The sequence below is a fragment of the Falco punctatus genome, assembly GCF_963210335.1.
Source record: "Falco punctatus genome assembly, chromosome: 6".
NCBI lineage: Eukaryota > Metazoa > Chordata > Aves > Falconiformes > Falconidae > Falco > Falco punctatus.
Window position 1 is genome coordinate 77,935,557 of NC_137585.1, and position 6,182 is coordinate 77,941,738.

A 6,182-nucleotide genomic window follows, 5' to 3' on the forward strand; every position below is an offset into this window, starting at 1 on the left:
TGCAGAAAGTGGAGAGGGGTAAAGAGGAGAGCAAAGTGTAGAGGAGAGCGGACGGGAGGGAAGAATAGAGCAGAGGAAAGGAAAGAAGTGAGCAGAGAGGAGGAAAGAGGAAAGTGCAGATGAATGGAGAGGAGAGCGCAGTATATAAAAGAAGAATGGTGAAGATGGGAGAGCAGAGCAGAGAAAATGGAAGAGGAGGAAAAGGAAAAGAAGAGACACAGGAAAAGGAGAGCCATGTGGAGTTAATATGAGAGCAAGCTGAAGGAAGAGGAGAGCAGAGCGGAGGGAAGATAAGAGCGGAGATTAGGGAAGAGGAGAGCAGATGGAAGCGGTAAGTGGAGAGGAGTGAAGAGGAGAGTAGAGTGAAGAGGAGACCGGAGAGGAGGTAAAAGGAGGGCGGAGAAGGGGTAAGAGGGGAGCGTAGAAGATGGGTGAGGAGATGTGAGAAGAGAGAAGAGGAGATCAGAGAAGATGGATGACGAGAGCAGAGAAGAGGACGGAAGAGGAGGGCGGAGAGGACATAGGTGGAGACTGGAGAGGATGGAAGAGGAGACCGGTGAGGAGGGAAGAGAAGAGCAACGGTGATGGAAGAGGTAAGTGGAGGGGAGTAAAGAGAAGAGCGGAGTGGAGAGCGGACAGGAGGGAAGAGGAGAGCAGAGAAAATGAAAGAGGAAAGCCGAGAGGAGTGGAGAGGAGAGAGCAGTATATGTAAGAAGAACCGAACAGAACCCTAAAAATCCTAAAAAACTTTAACCCCAGCAACCCTTAACCCTAAAAAAGTTTAACTGTGAAAAACATTAACCCTACCAACTCTAAAATCCCTTAATCCTAAAACCCTTTAATGCTAAACCCCCTAAAAATGCTAAAAGCTCTTAACCCTAACAACACTTAACAGTAAAAAAGCTAAAACCTCTTAAACTAAAAGTCCTTAACCATCGTAACTCTAACGACACTTAACCTCGAAAAACCCTTAACCTTAAAAATCCTACACCCCCATAACCCCCAAAAAACTAAACCCCAACAATCTTTAGCCCTAACATCCCCCCAAAAAAAATTTAAACCTGAAAACCCTAAACCCCCTTAATGCTAAAAAACATAAAACCCCTTGATTCAAAAAACCCTTCACCATAAAATACCTAAAACCCAGTAACCCTAAAATCCCTTAACCCTAAAAACCCTTAAAACTAGAAGTTCTAACAATCCTTAACCCTAAAAATGCTACAAACCCTTAACCCTAACACAGGTTGAAACTCTTAAGCCTTGAAACAATAAACCTAAAACCCCTTAGCGCTAAAAACACTTAATTCTAAAAATGCTAGAAAAGATTGACCCTAAAAACCCTAAAAACACTTAGCCCTAAATACCCTTAAAACTCATAACCGTAACAAACCTTAACCCTAAAACCCCCCAAACCCCTTAACCCATACAAGGCTAAAACCCCTTAACCCTAAAACCCCTAAAATCCCTTAATCCTAAAAAAACCTTAACATCTAAAACTGCTAAAAACCCTTAACTGTAAAACCACAAAAAACACAACACTGAAAACCCTTAACCGAAAAAACCGTAAACCTTCAATCCCTAAAAACACTTATCACCAAAAACAATTAACCGCAAAAAACCTTGAAGAACTAAAACCCTTAAATTCCGTTAACCATAAAAACCCTAAACCCCCTCTAATCCTATACCACTTCCCCATAAAAATCCCTAAACCTAAAAACACTTACCGCAAAAAAAACCCTAAAAAGCTTTAACAATGAAATCCCTAAAACCCGTTAACCCTTAAAAGCCTTAATGCTAAAACCCCTAAAACTGCTTATATCCTAAAAAACGTAAAAAACCTTAAACCTTTAAACGCTGAAAAGGCACAACCCTAAAAACCATTAAGCCTAAGACCCTAAAACCCTAAACCCCCTTAATCATAAACACACTAAAACCCCTTAAACCTAAACCCCCTTTACCCTAAAACCCCTTTACTCTTAAAAAGCTAAACCCACTTCATTCTAAGAACCCTTAACACTAAAAAAACCTAACCCTAGAGCCCTGTAACTCTAAAAACCTTAAAATCCCTTAGCCCTTAAATCCTAAAAACCCTTAAAACTCTAAAAAAACCTTATAATAATTGAAAAAAATTCTAAACCCCCTAAACTCAAAAATCCCTTAACCCTTAAAAGGCTTAGGCCTAAAAACCTAGAAAAACACTAAACCCCCTTAAACCTTAAAACCATTAACATTAAAAACCCTGAAAACCCTTATACCCTAAAAAACCCTAAAAAAACTTAAACTTAAAAAAGCTAAAAAGGCATAACCCTAACAACTCTAAAAAACCTTGAGCCTAAAACCCCTTATCCATCAAAACGCTAAAACCCCTTAACTCTAAAAGCCCTTAACCCTAAAGCCTCTTTACCCTTTAAAAAGTTAAACCCCTTAGCTCTAAGAACCCTTAATGCTAAAAACACTTTACCCTAAACCTCCTTAACTATAAAAACCCTAAAATCCCGTAACCCTAAAGACTTGTAACACTAAAAACTCTAAACCCCCTTAACTCTAAAAAAACCCCACAAAATCTAAACCCCCTTAACCCTACAAACACTTTACACTAAAACCCCTGAAAACCCTTTAACCCTAAAATATCTAAAAACGCTTAAAAGGAATAACCCTGAAATCCCTTAACCATAAAAACACTAAACCCCCTTAATTCCAAAAACCCTTAACCCTAAACCCACTTTCACTCTAAGAAACCTTAAAGATAAAAACACTTAAGCGTAAAAGCCCTTAACTCTAAAAACCCTAAAAAAACCTTAACCCTAAAATCCCTTAATGCTAAAAACCTATAAGCCTAAAACCCGTAAAAACTCTAAGGCCCTGAACTCTAAAAACACTTAATCCTAAAACCTTTAACCACAGAAACCCTAAAAAGCTTAACTCTAAAACCAAACACAAATAAAAAAACCCCTAAACCCCCTTAACCCTACAATCTCTTAACCCTTTAAAACTCTGAGCCTTAAAAACCTTTAAAAGGCTAAAAACGCTTAACGATACAAATTCTTAACAATAAAAAAGCTAAAACTCCTAAAAATGCTAAAAACTCTAAAAACCGTAAAACACTTAACCCAAAAAACATTAACCATAAGACCTTTAGAAACCCTTAACCCTAAAAACCCTACAAACTCTTTACCCTAAAAACTCTGAAAACATTTAAGCCTAAAGTCCCTTAACGATGAAACCCCTTAACTATATAAACCCTAAAACCCCTTAATCCTAAAAACCATAAAATCCCTTAATATGAAAAACCTTTAACTGTAAAAGCGCTAAAACCCCTTAACCCTAAAACCGCCAAAACACTAAAAGCCCGAAAACCCTTAATCAAAAAAACCCTTAAACCGAAAATCCCCCAAAACCCTTATCCCTAAAAAAAAAAACAAACATAAAGTGCCTAAAAAACCTAAAATCCTTAAAACCCATTAACTTTAAAACCCCTAGACCTCTTTAACACTATAAAACCATTAACCCTAAAAACCTTTACCCTAAGAAAGCTAAAAATCTTAACTCTAACCCCCCTTAACACTAAAAACATTTAACCCTAAATATGCTGAAACCACTTAACCCTTAAAACTGCCCCCTGTTAACTCTAAAAACGCTAAAATCCCATACATTTAAAATCCCTTAACCCTAAAAACCTATAGTCCTAAAACTGCTAAAAACTCTCAAACCCCTTAATTCTAAAAATCCTTAACCCTAAAACTCCTGAACAGTAAAACCCCTAAAACCGCTTAACTTTAAACAGTGGAAAACCCCCAAAACCCTTAACCCCAAAATCCCTTAAGCCTAAAAAAGTTACAAACGCTAAAAAAGTCAAAACCCCTAAAAATGCTCTAACCCTAAAAAACTCTTAATCCTAAAAAAACTTCAACTATAAAACCCCTAAAACCCCAAAAACCCTTTACACTAAAATCGCTAAGAAACCTTAACCATAAGTATGCCAAAACGACTTAACCATTAACCCCCTAAATCTTAAAAACCTTACAAACACTAAAACCGCTTAACACTAAAACACCAAACCCTAAAAACCCTTAACCCTGAAAAAGCTAAAAATCTTTAACACTAAGAACTCCATTAAACGCTAAAACCCATAAAAAGCTCATAACCCTAAAACTGTAAGAACACATAACCCCAAAACACTTAAACCTAACAAACCAAAATCCCCTTTAAACGTAAAAATCCTAAAAAACTAAAGCCTAAAACCCCTTATCCCTGAAAAAAACTTAAATCTACACTTAACCTTAAAAAACCTAAACCCCCTTAACCCTACAAATGCTAAATACTGTTCACCCTAAAACCCATTAACAATGAAAATCCTTAACCCCAAAATGATTAACTCTAAAAACTTTAAACTCTTTTAATCCTAAAACCACTTAACACTAAAAACTTTTAAAAGCCTAAAAAACCATTAACATATCCAGAAACACCCTAATAACCCTTAACCCTAAAAACCATAAAAACCTTTAACCCTAAACCCATTGAATCTAAGAACCTTAAAACCCAAAAGAAATATTAACCCTTAAAAATTTTTTTTCAACCCATAAAAGCACTAGAAATCCTTAAACCTAATAACTATAAAATCCCTAAACCCACTTTATCATAAAAAAACCTAAACCCGCTTAAACCTAAAAACCTTAAAACCCCTAAAAATCCTTTAACCCCAAACCCCCTAAAATTCCTTAATCCAAAACCCCCTTAACCCTACAAACCCTAAAAACCCTAAGAAACGTAACCCTAAAACCCCTAAAACCTTAACCCCGGAAAACTTAATCCTAAAAAACCAAAAACCTCTTTAAACCTAAAAATTGTCAAAACCCTAAAGCCTAAAACCACTTATCCCTGAAAAGGATTAACTCTAAAAACATTTAACCCCTTAAACCAAAACCCCCTAAACACCCTCAACCTCAAAAGTCTTGACCTTAAAAAATGTAAAAACCCTTAACCCTAAAATTTTTAAAAACTCTTAACTCTATATAACCTATAACCCTAAAACCTCTTAAACCTAAAAACCCTAGAAATACTTAAACCTAAAAACCCTTAAGGCTAAAACCAATATGAACCCTTAACCCTACATACCCTCAAAAGTCTTAACCTTAAAAAAGAAAAAAACCCTTAACCCAAAACCCCCTAAAAACGCAAAGACCCTTTAACCCTAAAACAACTTCAGAGGCAAAAAACATTAACCTCAAGAAAGCTTAACCCTAAAAACCTTAAAATCCCTTAACCCTAACACACCTTAACGCTCAAAACCTTGAAAACCCTAAAAACAAATAACGTATAAACCCTAAAAACCCTAAGAACGAATAACCCTAAAATCCCTAAAAAAACTTACCCATGAAAACCCTTAATCTTAAAAACCCTAATAATGCTTAACCCTAATACCCTTAACCATTAAACCCCTTAATCCTAAAAACCATAAAACCATTAGCCCTAAAACATGAACAAGATAAATGTTTGTGGTTTGGAGAAGACAAACTGTTTCTAAAGAGCTCAGAGCAAATCCTCAAAACAACTTAGGATGAAGGTGCTGATTCTAATCATACCTTCTAATGCTACTGTCTACGAGCCCTAGATTTAAAACTCCTTGAACCTAAAAATGCGTTAAAACCCATAACACTAAAAAAACTACATTCACTTAATCCTAAAAAGCCTAAACCCCACTTAACCCTAAACCCTTAATAATGCTAAAAAAATAACTCTAGAAACACTTATCCCTAAAAAACTCCAAATTACTTAACTCTAAAAACTCTTAACCTAAAAGATCTTTAAAAACACTTAACCCTAAAAATCCTGAAAACCCTCTAAGCCTAAAAACCCGAAATCCTAAAGCCCTTACACCTAAAACCCCTTAACAGTCAAAACCCTGAAAACTCTTAACCCTAAACTCCACTGAATCTAAGAACCCCCAAACCCAAAAGAAACATTAACCTAAAAAACCTTAATGCAAAAAGCCCACATAAAACTGCTAAAAACTCTAAACCCTAATAACTGTAAAACCCCTAAAACCACTTTACTCTAAAACCCTATAAAAACGCCTAAACATAAAAACCCTAAGAACTCTTAACCCCCAAACCCCTAAAATGCCTTAATCCAAAACTCCCTTAACCCTACAAACCCTAAAAACCCTAAAAAACTTAACCCTA

The 6,182-nt window shown here is 36.0% G+C and overlaps 1 long non-coding RNA gene across 1 annotated transcript in view; it reads right to left on the reverse strand.

The window, feature by feature from the left end:
• The window catches only part of LOC308065275, a 72,834-nt gene extending 67,370 nt beyond the window's left edge, over positions 1-5,464 (reverse strand). Inside the window, exon 1 of the long non-coding RNA XR_013928724.1 lies at positions 4,790-5,464. This is a non-coding gene — a long non-coding RNA (uncharacterized lncRNA). The remainder of the gene's footprint in view (positions 1-4,789) is intronic.
• Positions 5,465-6,182: the final 718 nt, after the last annotated feature.